Source organism: Paralichthys olivaceus, chromosome 17, assembly GCF_024713975.1.
Source record: "Paralichthys olivaceus isolate ysfri-2021 chromosome 17, ASM2471397v2, whole genome shotgun sequence".
Taxonomy (NCBI): Eukaryota; Metazoa; Chordata; class Actinopteri; order Pleuronectiformes; family Paralichthyidae; genus Paralichthys; species Paralichthys olivaceus.
The window spans coordinates 7,028,689-7,043,747 of NC_091109.1; the positions used below are offsets into that span (position 1 = coordinate 7,028,689).

At 39.7% G+C, this 15,059-nt stretch overlaps 1 long non-coding RNA gene across 1 annotated transcript in view; it reads right to left on the reverse strand.

The window, feature by feature from the left end:
- The window catches only part of LOC138405271 (uncharacterized), a 35,346-nt gene extending 20,721 nt beyond the window's left edge, over positions 1-14,625 (reverse strand). Inside the window, exon 1 of the long non-coding RNA XR_011238963.1 lies at positions 14,284-14,625. This is a non-coding gene — a long non-coding RNA (uncharacterized lncRNA). The remainder of the gene's footprint in view (positions 1-14,283) is intronic.
- Positions 14,626-15,059: the final 434 nt, after the last annotated feature.

The window sequence follows — 15,059 nt, forward strand, 5'->3', positions numbered from 1 at the left end:
ATAGCAAGAACATGTGCATGTACATATGTTTTATTAAAAGTCCCATGAGTGTGCTTCTATGTATAATGAGTACAACTCGGCATCCAGATGCACATGCATGTTCCCGTGTGTCTCCTAACAAATGTGCACGTGTATTTACACCTGTGTGCATGACCTCTGAACGCTAATGTATGCCCACAGGTTTTTGCATGCGTGGCGCTTCATTGGAAGGGTTTATCGAAGCACTTTGCAGGTCACATGACAGTTTAATCTGGCCCATGAGGCCATTTATAAATAAAAATCATTAGAGCAATTCATTGTTTCTATTGTTAAAGAAAAGAAAATAGTCGACCAACATGTCCTTCAGGGTGGTCTTCTCCAGCTGTGTGTGTGAGGTCACTATCACTCTGATTACATGGCTGGATTTTGATTCAAAACTACAGCTCTTGAATTTCTTAATCACAATTTATAATAAAGTCTTCTCTCTGCAGGAACTGAAAGGAACGTCACGTCATATTTGTCCCAGAAGGCCAATTTGCAGGGTCAAAAAGATTAGTACAATTACATGCAATAAAAAATGTCACTATGTAAAGTATTGCAATTACATAGTATAACATGTTATGTGTAACAGATAATGGATATTTCCATTACATTGTATGAAATAGTTCAATAAATATAATTACACACTGTGTCTGTCTGCTAAAGTGGCAACCTAGAGCCAGTCAGTAAATGGGTGTGTATGGGTGTAAATCTAGATGAGGTCAATGTAAGAACCATGTCTAGTGAGTAAAGGTGTGGAATCAAGATAAGCTGATTGAAGGTTGGGAATGCTCACAAGCAGGGAACAATACACGTGAGGGGTCCTGTAAAATTCTGTCAGCTTTCCTTAGCATCTGCTGCTCACATGAGGGGGGAGGGGGCTCGAACAGAGATCCCATTCATTTTAGAGAATAGTTTTTTCACTGCAGGCAGTTCTTGTTTTGGATGCTGATGGAATGGAACCAGCAGGTGAAGGAAATTATAATGACGTGCTCCATGAAGAAGTAGAAAAACATTACGATAATATACTGACCCCTGAGGAGTTGAGCTTTTCCAGAACGTACCACCACAGCTAAATTTCGAGAAGTTATTGAAGATTGTGGCTGGGCAGTTGTTACTGCTCCACAAGCTTTACAGGCTTTATGGATGGTGGTGATGGCTGCCGTAACCGGTTATCTCTGCTTTGGGCAGGAGGCTACTACCATCTCCATAGTCTTGTTAAAATGGACTCCCCATTTATCGCACTATTGCAAAACCTCATGGAGAGCTGGGGTATGAGGCCGTAAGCAAAGAAAGGAGGACAGCAGATCTAACAAGGTGGATCTGGAGCCATCAGTGTTCGGGAGAAAAAAATAAGATGAGAGAACACGACCCTGTGGAGAACCAGATGGAGTGTAAAAGAGATTGGAGATGGGTTATTGACCAGTAAACTCTGTGATCCGTTGTCAATTATCAACAGAATTAAACTGTCCTCTAGGTGGGAGCGAGTTTCTTCGAGAGTGCTGTTCAAAGCAAAGCCAAAGATCTTTTAGTTTCAGCAGAATGAACATGCACAGACAGACTTGCCTACTTGCACAGCCTCTCTTAATCCCTGACTTCTGCAAGAGTGCAAGTCGTGCATATGTGGCGTTATTTTTCCTCTACCTATACATCGGCTGAAATCCAGTTAGAGGAAATTATTGTCACTCACTAAAAATACTCATATGTCTGCTGATTTGTAATAAAGCAGAATAACAGTCAGGATGAGAGTTTGAGCAGATGAATTACGGTGATAATTGGATATATTTGCAATAACTCTGAAAAGATGTCAATGTAAATGTTGTTGAGAGAAATTGAAGTGTTTCATTTTCATGTCAAGTTAACTTTGTAAAATATAACAAGATCTGTGGATCTAAATAGTTTGACTGATTACACATACTTCCATGCTCTTATATTACTATAGACTTTCTCCAAGTTATTACATTCATATTATACCCTATATGCTGTAGGCCTATGATTACTGCACTGTTCTCTCTAAGTGCTATACTTTCCAACTGATAACATGGACAAACAACCTGTCCAACTCCTTTTCAAGAATGAGAGGTTCTGAGTGCTTGCTCCTACACACTCAAGATGACAACATTGAATCGGAGCAAAAATATTATACAAAAATAAACATAGAAATCTTAGACTGTATTTAATGATAGACAGCTCGTCTTCACTTCCTCCCACGATCCAGAAATGACGAGGTCCCGCTGACACACACACACACTTGACCAGTCATGAGTCCATCTCAGCTGTCAACCGTGACATTTCACCTCGTTTTTATCGCATCAAAAATCAAATTCAAACCAAACACTAACTGTTTTACAAGTTACATAGAGGCAATGCCATCACTGAAACACAGTTATGTTGGTTTTAGTTTGGGAAAAGATCCAGGTTTGGTTAAATGTTACTTGTAAACTATTCTGTATTAAACCAGATCACAAATGTCTAAATATAACCATAAAAAACTATAATTATGCTGTCGTCATTATAAGGGAATATTGCTGCATGACTCATCACTTTTATTCCCTTTATCACTTTAATAGAAAACATCGTCTGAAGAAGAAATTAGTTGTGTAAAAATGTAATTTCTAGGGGACAGGGCTCTAGAATAAAGTACTTTGGATAAAAGCCTCTGCATCAAATTGCATTATTACAAGTTTTAAAGCTGTGGTTGACAATGTCTTTTGATTTGAGTGTCTTGTGGAAGCAATTTAAAGTTACTTTTTTTAGTTTAGAACAGGACGTGTTCCTGCTTGGGAGTTTCTTTGGTCTTTGAAGTTGGTTATCTTCTCAGCAGCCTTTGCAGCTGTGGTAGCAACTCTGTTTCAAATTAATCCATATATTAATAATGTCATAGTTCTGTCTCTCTCTTGCTCTGGGATGCAACATTAGAGGAGAGGAAAAGTTTAAATCCATGCATAAATGATTAGAGAGTTTTGTTACCAAAGGATTATCATTTCCATCCCTTCCGACCAAGCACCTTTGATCCTGTCACCAACACACACACAAACACACATTTCTGTCCAGCAGTGGCATTCCTGTCTTGCAGATCAATGCGTGTACGCAACCCACTCTGTGCGACATAAAAGTGTCAATGTCCATATACGTGCCTTTGTGTGCGACTCGATGTATGTGACATAATCAAAGGCAGGAGACAGAGAAATGAAAATCATTTTGTAAAAAAGAAAAATCTCTCATTACTCATTCATGCATGGATTGATACTTCGCCTCAGCTGAAACAGAGAACACCAGGGACAGAGAGAGGTGGCAGAGGCAGATGAATACAGCAGTAGATAAGAAATAGGAAATTTAGGAGGTTAGAAAATATTAATATTCATAAATATATAAATATTCAAACGTACAATGTCATGTTTGGGGCATTGCCAGGAAAAAGAGGATAATATTGCAAGAAAAAATATTTTGCAACATTAATGCTGTCAATGTACAAGAAAAACTTCTGATGTTATAAAGTCCTACATTTCCGAGATTAAAGTCACAATTTTTCTTGACAAAAAGTTTAAAATATTCGAACAACAAAAGCCTGCAACTGAATTGAAGAAATAAGGACATGCTCATGATTTTATCCCAGAAGCTGTTATGTTTGAATGGATGAACCTATATTCAGAACACAGCTACATGTGAAAAAAATAAAGATTTATTGGGGAGACGAGGGCTCTGGCAGGCAGAGGTTGCGGGAAGAGAGGGAAATGGCGGCTTGCGGGAGAGGGCCAAAGACGGCTGAGCTGTGAGCGAGGCTGGATGACTGGCCAGCAGGCAGCGGAATAAGCTGGGGAGCAGACTGATGAGGCAGGGCTTTGAGCGAAGCTGGAGACTTTTGGAGATGAGCTGGTTATGGAGAGGTGAGTTATGTTGCGATGAGGGCAGGCAGAGAGTCAAGCAGGCAAACATGAACTGAGCATGAAGCCGGTGAAACAAAAGTTATGCAGAGAAAATTAGTGAAAATGAATTAAATTGGTGTTTATTTCTCTAAGAAAAACCCGGACCAAATATGTTTGTGATTCCCAATTTTTCCATAACTTGGACAAGACAGGGATGAGATAGCACCACCATTAAACAGTAAGTGTGACAATAACAATAACTGTTAACAAGACCTGTATTTCCTGCCTCTTGCCCAATGTCAACTGTGATGGGTTTATGTGCACATTGAGCAATCCAACACCTTTCTGGCATAGTCGTGACGAAACTCAACATTAGGAGGAAGGTATTATTGCAGGACTGTTGCACAATATTCTTTTTGATTTTGTTCCTTTGGATGGTGAAAGGTCTTTGCTGGTTACTTTCTGATTGATTTTTACTGTGAGAGTTGGACTGCATCCCAACCAATGTTGCATGCTTCCTGAAGTAATTGTTAAAATCAGATGGATGAAATCTTAACTGAAAGCACTTTGCGGAAGTTTGACTAAAATGGTAATTTGGGGTCTTGACTAAACTAGACTAAGATGTTTATGTTCTTCTCTGACTAAGACGAGACTCAAATTTCCAATATACATCCCATTTACACAGACACCATAGCTGTCGGCAGCCTAAGGACACTTTGACATTAAGACAGCAGGAACCAGGAATCGAACCGCAACCTTCTGATTACTCGATGAGCTGCTCGACCTCCTCAAAGGTTGACTTAATGAGCCAAACAGATCTATTATTTTAGGTCTAAGACCAACTCTAGAAAGGGTTGACAAAATGAAAACAATAATCAACACCATTACATTTCATTACAGTGGCACCTCTGTTACTGTGAATCTCCTAGCAACAGCAGATAGAATTTTTGGTCTTTCCTGGAACTAATAATAACTTCTTGATAACTGCCTTCGTGGTGAACAAGTTCTGTGCAGATTGTCAAGTGCTCGGCAAAGAGGATAATTATGGGTCAATTTATGCCTTTTAATAATGCTCCAAATGAGCTTCACCATGGATTTCACTTTTTATTGGCATCCCAACAAAAGATATTCAACAGATTTTTCCCCACTACTAGAAGCCTGAATCAGCTCCATGCAGCCGGAGCTATACTTTACCATTACTCTACCATTATTACATGATTGTGTCCAACAGCAGCAATTTCAACATTAATTGGCTGTTGGACAAAGAAACTCCCATTAATATGTGAATGGCTATATGACAGAAATGGAAAGAATACCAGTTTTCTCTTGAGAACCATTTTGACTATGATGTCAGTTTAGCTCTGACGTAGTTAATTCCCACCAGCACATACTGTATGTATGTATATAACTTCATTGTACACCCTGTCTATAATGTCATTGTACACCCTGTTCAATGACAATAAAGGCATTCTTAAGGCATTCTTAATGTTCATATTTAATGCTATATTTACTAAGAGAGCCTTAAAAGAAGGGAAAAAAACTGGAATTATAATTCAAAATTTTGTATACTATAATTTTGTAACAAAAGGATTGATGTCTTTAATATATTAACTACAAGTGGTATCACAATTCGCCAAAACAAAATTGGAAATTGGTTTTGACGAATGGCTTTAAACTAGAGATGGAATTACACTGATATGTGGAACCCTGGATTGAACCCTGGACGTCTGTTCAAGTGCACACTTCCACTCTTTAAAGGTCGCAAAGTAAGACTCTATTGAAGTAGATGGCATTTAAAGATGGATGACATGACAGTCTCCTGAAAATAGAAGCCAACATCTGCAGTATAGGTCAGAAATCCCACCTCCTTCATGTTAGTGAATGGGAAATTGACTAAACTAGAATGCCAAAGTACATGCAAAATACATTTCTTATCACAGTGATGTTTGTTCAAGTGCACATTTCAGGGAAGATTGTTTTTAAAAAGTGATTTGATATCGAACAGGGTGAAATGCCATAATTGACAGCTGAGACTTTCTCTCGATGGGTTGATGGCATGTATTGGTGCAACCTCTATACTGCGGCACTTGATTATGACTCCGACATTCATATCTGGGATATTTAGTTTAGTTTATTTAGTTAGTTCAGTGCTGACATGCCTCTGTTCTCATTGAAATGAAAAAAATATTCTGCAGTAAATATCTAATTTTCCAGGTAGAACAAACAAGAGAAAATATTCTCCCTGGCTTCTTCTTTATACAGGAAACTGTGTTTCTTTTCTTATGTTTTCCCTTTTCTCCTCTGTTATGAATAAAGCAGGTCAGATCAACCTGGTGTTTAATAGCATGCAGAAAAAGAGACTGACCGAAAGTCACAAATACTTAAATAAACAAACAAAATGTTAGTCTCCCTCGGGCTCCTGGAATTTACCGAAACCAAAACCTGAAAATGACAAAATAACAGATTAAGCAGTCTCCCAACCTGCTGCTTCTCAGTGGGTGCCTACTGCCCTGTTTGCCTCTGTGCACATTGATGTGTCTGTGTACATTCACATCAGTGTGAGTGTGTGCGGATGGAGCATGCACTTATGAATTATAGGGTGAAAGAAAATATGCATTGAGGTAGGTTCAAAGTCCTTATACTTATGATAATGTGCTGTTATGTTAAAATACTATAGATGGACAGACAGAAGCTTCAATCACACATACAGGGAAGAAAAACATTGAGTTATAGCTGCGCAAAAGGTCAAATTTTCAGATATATATATAAGAAAACACTGGATATGGCTGAGTAAAACACTAAAAGTATTTTGTTACTTGAGAAACTTTCAATAAAATATAACTATACTCCACAATCATCATTATAACAAAGCTGACAGGCAGATCCTCTGATATTTACCCTTTAAAACAACACACAGCCTTAATTTAAATTGACTTTACTGTCCTATACTTTTATCTTTATTCTCATAATATTACGTCTTGGTTCACAGATCTCGTACATCCAGATCACAACTGAAGAAAGGAGGTAAAAATATACCATACAAATACATCTTCTGTGTATGTTTTGTGTATTTGCATGTTTGCTTGTTCACATAAGGTATGGAGCGAGTGTGCACACTGTTTTTGTCCTAATCCAAACACCATGAAGTAAAATCAAACAAGAATTGCTATTCTCTTTCTTCCAGGCAGAGAAAAAAAAGCTCCCAAATACTTTCTCCATCTTTCCACCAGCTTTTAAAGAGAAATCCCACAGACAACAGATCCACGGCAGAAATAAAGCCTCTTACAGAGTCCCTTTTAGCCGTCAAGTGCACTGACAGGATCAGATTTAACACCGCACTTGATTTTTTTTTTCAGCCCGCCAAGAAAGGTAAGAAATGACTGTGTAGCGATTCTTTGCCATCCCCTTTGTCTCGCTGGAAATCAACAGCGAACAAGACAGATACTTTGTAGCTAAAAGACACATAAAGGGCTCAGTGCTGGTAGCTACCGCTGTTCTCCACAAGTATGAGGAGCAGGGAGTCAGGCTGTGTGTGGCTCTGTCCTGACACTTCAACTTTAAGTATATTTCTCAAAAGTGACAAATAGAGGGCTGGTTTTCTGACTGGCTCTCTGGCAAAGCAAAGTCTGATCTCTCAACAGCTTTTATCTGATGGTTTTATTGACACACAGTGACGCAATTATAGATCTTTGCCATTTCATCATTTCATACACTTGTGCAGTGCCTGTTGCGAACATGCCTATTTGTGGAAATCCTGGTTGCAACTCTAGAACTGGAAAAGTGACCAGCATTGAGCCATGGTGAGTAAAGACCAGCTGCTGCACAAAGAGCTGTCCACCTGTTTATTCATTTGTTGTGTGCTGCCACTGTTACACAGAACCAGTTTATTTAAAGTTTAAACTATCAATCTCATCAAATTCAACGCTGCACATATTTGAACCTTTGACAAGAATGTCAAGTGTGAAACCGACACGACGAACGGTTCTGGAGACATACGAGCCACAGACAGATTCATGGAATGGAATCTGCTTGACCCAAGCTTTATTTTTCAGTACTCTGAAATTCGAGAGAAAATAATTGAGTCCTTCTTCTACAGCATTGCTGAATATTGATTAATAAAAATTACAATCAATCAATAGCAATTTAAATGAATCAAACAAAATGTCAAACATTAGGAATACGCTCTGGAATACTATAGTAAATGCTCAGGGTATCATCCTATCAGGTTAGCTTGCTTAACTTAGTCTACGATGCCAGATAGGGATAACAAGCGCTCGACCGTACGCTCCCAACAGCAAGCAAGGTCAAGTTAATGAGTGCTCTTGTAAGTCTGAGGTGATGGAAAGGAGATGGGAGGAGGGGCCGGTGCTGGTTATTGAGCTTCTTTGATGAAAACAGCCTCTGGAAAGCAGAACCCAGTGAATCAAGGTGGGTGGGATAAAAAATGAAGATGGAAAAAGCAGGGAATGACTGTCAATGATATTAAAGGCCTCTTCTGGTCCACTGATGAAAGACTAATAATGATAAATGCTTCTTAAGTCCACCTCATTTTGTACCTTTACACACACACACAGACACACGATGCCCACACAGGCATAAGAAACCATTACTTCAACATGTTTTGACGCAGAAATAAGTACTGAAAGACGGCACCATAGGTTTTATCATTCCACCTGAATACATTGTAAATTTAAATCATTTACAATACTGCTAAACACTGATGGGTACATGTGAATGTAATGAAATACATGCATCAAACAGAGGTTGCACCAAACACAGAGACATTAGATCTATATGTTCTGCAAGATGTTGTTTATGCTGCTGTTTTACTCCCTTTGCAGAACATCATGGGGGGGAACGGATTTGAATAAGAAAGCAAATGCAAATGACTGTTGGCATATGTTGACATTTTGCAGGGATGTAACCAACTCTATTTTTATTTTTTAAGCTGAATGTGGAATGTTGAATGTTGAAGTGTAAAGAGATGTCAGCGAGCACAAGGACAGATGCACTTTATCAGAGTCGCACTGTATGTGTTGTCTGTTGCTTTGCACAGTGACAGGTAATATGAGCACACGCACGCACACACACACACACACACACATCACTGTTCTTCGCTGCATAAACAAAATATACCTTATTGCATCAAAGGAGTCAAGGATTCAAATTACTGATGCAGGCATAAAGTCATTCTCTGCTCTAAAAACACACGCACACTGAAACGCACACACCTCTCGTGCAGCACGCGCCGCTACCTTTTTATTTCACGCATTCAGCCCAGTGAGCGAGCTGGATTCTCCCCCCATCTCTCCTTGTCTCTGCTGTGGTTAATGACTTCTGCCTAATGTCTCCATATTGAGAGGAATGAATGCCAGGTAAGACTGAGGGCCACATCACACTTCGACCTCTCCCTGCAAAAATACAAGCTCTGCTTACAGTAATTATGACAGCTCAGGGAAGAAATTTAGCACTTACGTGCAAGTATGGAGCATTCGCTCGGGGGGCTTGTATGTACGAACGAGTGCGATTATTCACATTTATCTGTGCACGTTGTGTGTACAGGGTTTGTGTTGGAGCCTGAGCTGCTGGAGATTCCGTACGATAATATGAAGTGAAGAAAAACAATTGACAGAAGGCAAGAATTAAAATCAGACACATTACTGAAAGGCATCGTTTTGATCCCACGTCCTGGACTTGAGCGAGAATAAAATGTGCTGTCAAATGAATTGATTTGGGAATTTTAACACATTATGCTGCTATTAAGCTCCCACTGTTTACCCAATTTTCCTGCTGAACATGAAAAACACATAAAAATAAATGGCTGAGTGGAAAAGTGCCACTTGTGTCATGCATTTTACTGTTTTTGCTATTTCCCATTTTTTTCCCCCTCTCAATTATTTATGGCTTTTTGTGGCCTTTGGGAATCGTGATAAATGGGCCAATTCTAAACAAATAAACAAGTGAAATCATTTTTAACTCTGTGGTGTCAATGTGACTGATAGCACAGCAGACAAGGCATTATCAGCTCTGGGCCTGTTGTCCTGGTTTTGTCGTTGTTAAGCTGTTAGAACTCCAAGCTGACAGTTAGACGTTTAGTGATGTGGGGCCATTGCCAAGGTTTTTTGCAGTGTTTGTTGCGTCTGGTGGCTGGATCTTATTTTGCCCTTATCAGTCGATTGAACGCGTTGATTTTGCGACAAAGGGAAATCAATGATTCTCCTTATTTCGGCCTTTACTTCTGGATCGTGGGAAAACGTGACTCATCATCAAATCTAAGACATAGATTCACTGCAGTAATTTATTTTGTCTTTCTGCATTATTTTTTGATTTTGAAAATTTGCAAGTGACTTTTTTTTGGGTTATAGCACAATTACGATAAAGAAACATTTTGAAAAGAAGAATATTCATTTTCTTGCTGAGTACAGCTACATGACTCAATGATAACTGTGAGAGGCTGCTGCCAACAGCCGGATAACTTAGCTTAGCACAAAGACTGGATGCACACAAGCTGTGAGGCAGGGGTGAGGGACCTTTTTCCTTGTTGGACCATTTAAATTTGTACAATAATCTTTATTGACCACATTAAATGGATAGTGCTTGTTTTTGGCGAGGCATCTGATATCAGGTGAAAGTGATTCCACTCACATCTGGTTTCAGCTAAATAACTCCCTCACACTAATCCTCGGCCATGCCGGTCTTACACAGACGACAATCTCTCCTTGTATTAATGTCAGCAGTGATCCCACACACTAAAATGAGCACACTGAGCAAAACTGAAACCATCTTACAGTCTCAGGATTTTTTCAATATTTCTTAGTCCATATCAGTAATCGGCACTGTGATGAATCTTCACTTTGCAGCAATTTGACTTTGTCTGGTGGTAGCAGCTCTGCGACATGGCACTGCTTGACAAATCCTTCTGTATGAGGGTTCAGCTTCTTGGCTATTAGCTCACTCACAGCAAAAACCTGCAGCCTTCGTAATATTGTCTCTGTCAGAATGAGGTCTTGTGAAAGCTGCTTGACGGGCACCGAACTCTGCCACATCACATTTCTGGCTCTCTCTGCAAAACTACACGGTCTGCCTGCAGTAATTATCACACCACGGGGAAGAGATTCAGTACCAGTGTATGTGTGGGGTATTTGTGTGGAGGCTTGTATGTCTGAACAAGTGTGATTATTCATACATGAGGAGTGTTAACTTTATCCAAGAACCTGTTTTTGTATTTATGAATTGCCTCACAGGTTGGTTATGGCCTAGAGGCCGGCAGTTCCCTGCCCCTGCTGTGAGGTATGCAGGACACAGGCTTTCAAGCAGAATCTGTTTTATATTTTTCTTTGTGCGCATGTTTTCTGTGTGACGGAGATCCCATTTAACCTCTCCGTCCACACGCCACCCCACCATTCACTGATCCAGAGAGTGTAAAAGAGAGAGTGAGTTAGGGTTATTCACACATGATTTACCACTCATATTAAAACAGGAATATATTATATCTCATATTCAATTTGAGAAGAGGGTGGTGTCAGCATTTCCCCCGTCATCTCCAGTTATGGGAAGAGACTGGGATGGACGTGAATGTCTCCTCAAATTTAACTCCATCTGATTCTCCTGTGGTTCGAGCAGCTACACGCACAGAAGAAAATACATACTTTTGACTTGACACTGACAGTGGGGTTCTTAATCTAATCCTGGTTAACATTTGGGAAATAAGCTGCCCTGCAGCCTATACTGTGGACTGCAGGAAATTGCATAAAGTGCAGGAGAGGAAGATTTCTCATCTGACAATCCAGCACTTTAAATTTCGGATTTTCAAACAACAAAACTAAGAGATTTGACTGGCATCATTTAATGCACGAATATACATATGTGCATGCTACATTATACTAAATACATGCATGGAAGAAAGAGCTATCATTTTTAATGAATATGAAGCACTTATGCAACAACAAAAATGTTCAGGCTGATAGAGCCTCGTCTATTTGACACATCATGTGACTCCCCTGTGTGCGTGTGAATAAGACTGCTCGTCTCTCTGCCACTTACAAATTCACAAAAGTCATCCGCTGAGAGCAAGCGAGGTGGTGAAGCCTGATGTGTACGTGCATGCACACGCGTGTGCTTGTGTGTGTGTCTCTATGTTGTGTGGCGGCTGAGTGGCTGCGTGCGGTTATACTGTATTAACAAAGAGTGTATATAAAGATAGATGACATTTGCACAAACAATGAAGCCAAATCTTATTGATCACCCCTGGTGGCTGGCTGCAGTATAGGTCATAAAATCCTCCATGTTAGTTGATGGGACATTGCCAAAAGATAAAAGGCAAAAAGTCTTTATTCCTCTGGCAGGTTTGATTCAAATGACTTTTTTTTTTTAAAACAATGTGAAACATCATGATTGACAGCTGAGACTCAGTAACTATTGGCAGAGCATGCGCATCCGCAGGACCTCGTTACCATGGCTCCACACCATGATCACTTCTGATCGCCTCTGCTTCTCCCATATCCAAAATATTTTCATCATTCATTTTTGTCCGATGGGAGAAAAAGGAAACCTGTCATCCATCTTTATACACAGTCTATGGTATTTAAAATTACATTTCAGCATTACTGCTAGCCCCCTGACTGTCTGCAACTCAGCAGAAAACATATAGACACAGTCCTGATGTAGAATATAGAAATACTTAAAATAGTCCAGCAATGGAAATAGTTCAAAGGGCATCAAAATGGAAAGAATGGAAATGAGGTTTAAAATAAAAGTTAAACTAATGGTTCAGTTTCAGCTGTAATGTGTAAAATGGAAAGAAAGAAGGGAAAGCAAAGGGAGGACAATGATAATGTCTTTGGCGAGGTGAAGCCTGAAGATTTCATTATACAGTATGATAAGGAGTGATTCTGCTGTCTTGCAGCTGACAGGAGGATCATTTCACCCAGGAGGGAGAATCATCCAGACAGGGCGCACTGATAGCCTGGTCGCCACAGGGAAGAAAATGCTGAGCACCTATTAACTACAGAGTGCAAAGCTGGAATATAAGGTTGAACCACTGCCTTGAGGTAGGGGGTACAGTTCCTCTCCTATCCTTTATATTGATGTCAGCACTGGGTGACTTGGAGGAATTTAAGAAGATGGACTGCAGTTTAACAGGTGAATTGCACGGCACAGACTAAAAGCGTACGGCTGAGCCGACAGGGGGTCTGGTCAGGAAATGATGGGGGGGGGGCTTGTACAAGGACTTGAGCAGAATCCCTGGAGAGAAAAGGCTGGATTTGACAGATGTTGTAAATCTTCTCAATCGCGTCGGGGCAAAGTGAGGTTTAAAAGGTCGCTGGCGGTCACACTGGGATCCACGTCAGTGAAGTACAGGGGGGTCACTGGAGGGTTTATACTGGGGCTGTCAAGGTCTTACTGAGGCAAGGATTTCCAGCAAAAAAAATGGGCAGTGCTTTTCCAAAGGTGCTAATATATAGGTGCTATACAACAGAAAAGGTGTAGAGCAGTGTGTGATTTTGCAGCAAAGGAAAAATATAGTTATATAGTAAATGTATGTTTCCGTTTTATATATATTTATAAATGCAAGTTTGTTGTCCGTTTGTCAGTTTCTTTGTTTGTCTGTTCTCATTTTAACATCAACTTGCGACTGCAGATGTAAATTAGTCTAAGAGACTAACACTGGTACATGTATATGAACCAATGCGCTCATATGAATTAATGTACAGTGTCCCTTTTAAATGAATACAAATTCAAAAAGAAACTACATATACTCCAATCCACATCAATTCACATCTGTCAAGTTCAAATGGGCTACACGGATGCTGCTCTTCCATCATTTGAAATCACAGTTTAGTTCTGTTTATCTAATATTTGAGGTCGTACTCATAATTGTTACTTCCTGCAGTACAGTGTTGTCCTAATAATGCATCAGAGACTGAAGGATCACAGATTGTCCCAACCATAGATTGTATATAAAGATTGACAACATGGCAGCTGCCCAAAAGTGAAGGCTTGATCGCCCCCTGGTGGTTACTACAGCATAGGTTGTGACCCCTGCCTCCTCCATGAGGGTGAATGGGACACTGACCAAACTAAAAAGTAAAAGATGTCAAATATATTTAACATTCTCAAAAGTGGTTTCTGTCATTTTAGGTCGATCTGGTTTTAATTAGTTATTTGATGATTTGCTAATGGGATGAACGTTATGACTGACAACTGGGACTAACTGTACAGGTGGAATATCACTGCACAGACTCTCAGCAGGATGGCAGCGTCCGCAATATTTTCCATTTTATACAGGTATCAAGTTTTGTCAATTATGCCAAGTTTCATGTTTGCTGAACCCAAGTAACACACCAAAGGGCAATAAGGCTTGTATGATGTGTTAATGTAATAAATAAAACAGACTTACATTTTTAGCTGACAGGTAAACGAATAAAGGCGGCTGGTGGCAGGAAAGACGGCAACATTCAACTCCAAAAAGCAAAAATACAAATGAGGTTGAGGAGCACGGAGAAGAGTTGAGAACACAAAGGGAGGCTGAGATAACTGAACACAGGTGTGACACATTAGGGCAGGTGCAGGTCATCACAGGGGCAGGAAACAGGAAGAAGACAAGTAAGTGAATCTAGCAAGAGACACATAGGTTGAGTTACTTCAGAGTAAAACAGGAAATAATCATCTCAAAGTTCAATCACACAATTTCCCAAAGTAACTCAAAAGTCCACAACAGATATTTCAAAAGTCTGTAAAGACAAAATAATAAATAATAAAGTGAAACATGAACAAAGAAATACAAAATGCAAACAAGTGAAATTCAAGTTCATAGTCAACAGAAATACCAATCCAACACTAGTTCCAAAACAAGAATGACAAGTCTTTAAAAGTTCATGACAGCCAGAGTCATGACAGCAACACTGCCTTTGTACAGACAGAGCATTGTCTGTATTTAAAGATGGATGACATAATGCTTCATTTCTGGATAGTGGGAAGAAGTGGAGAAAAGCCCATTCATCTATATATAGAGTCTGTGAGACAACGGATTTGTCAGTCATTACAGAAGATGGGGCAACTCAATTGTGTGCATTACATCTCAAGGCATTATTAACTGCAATTGCTGCAGAAAAGCTTTAAGTTAACAGATTTCTTAATCTCTCAAAAACAACCTGTTTCTATTAAATGTATGAT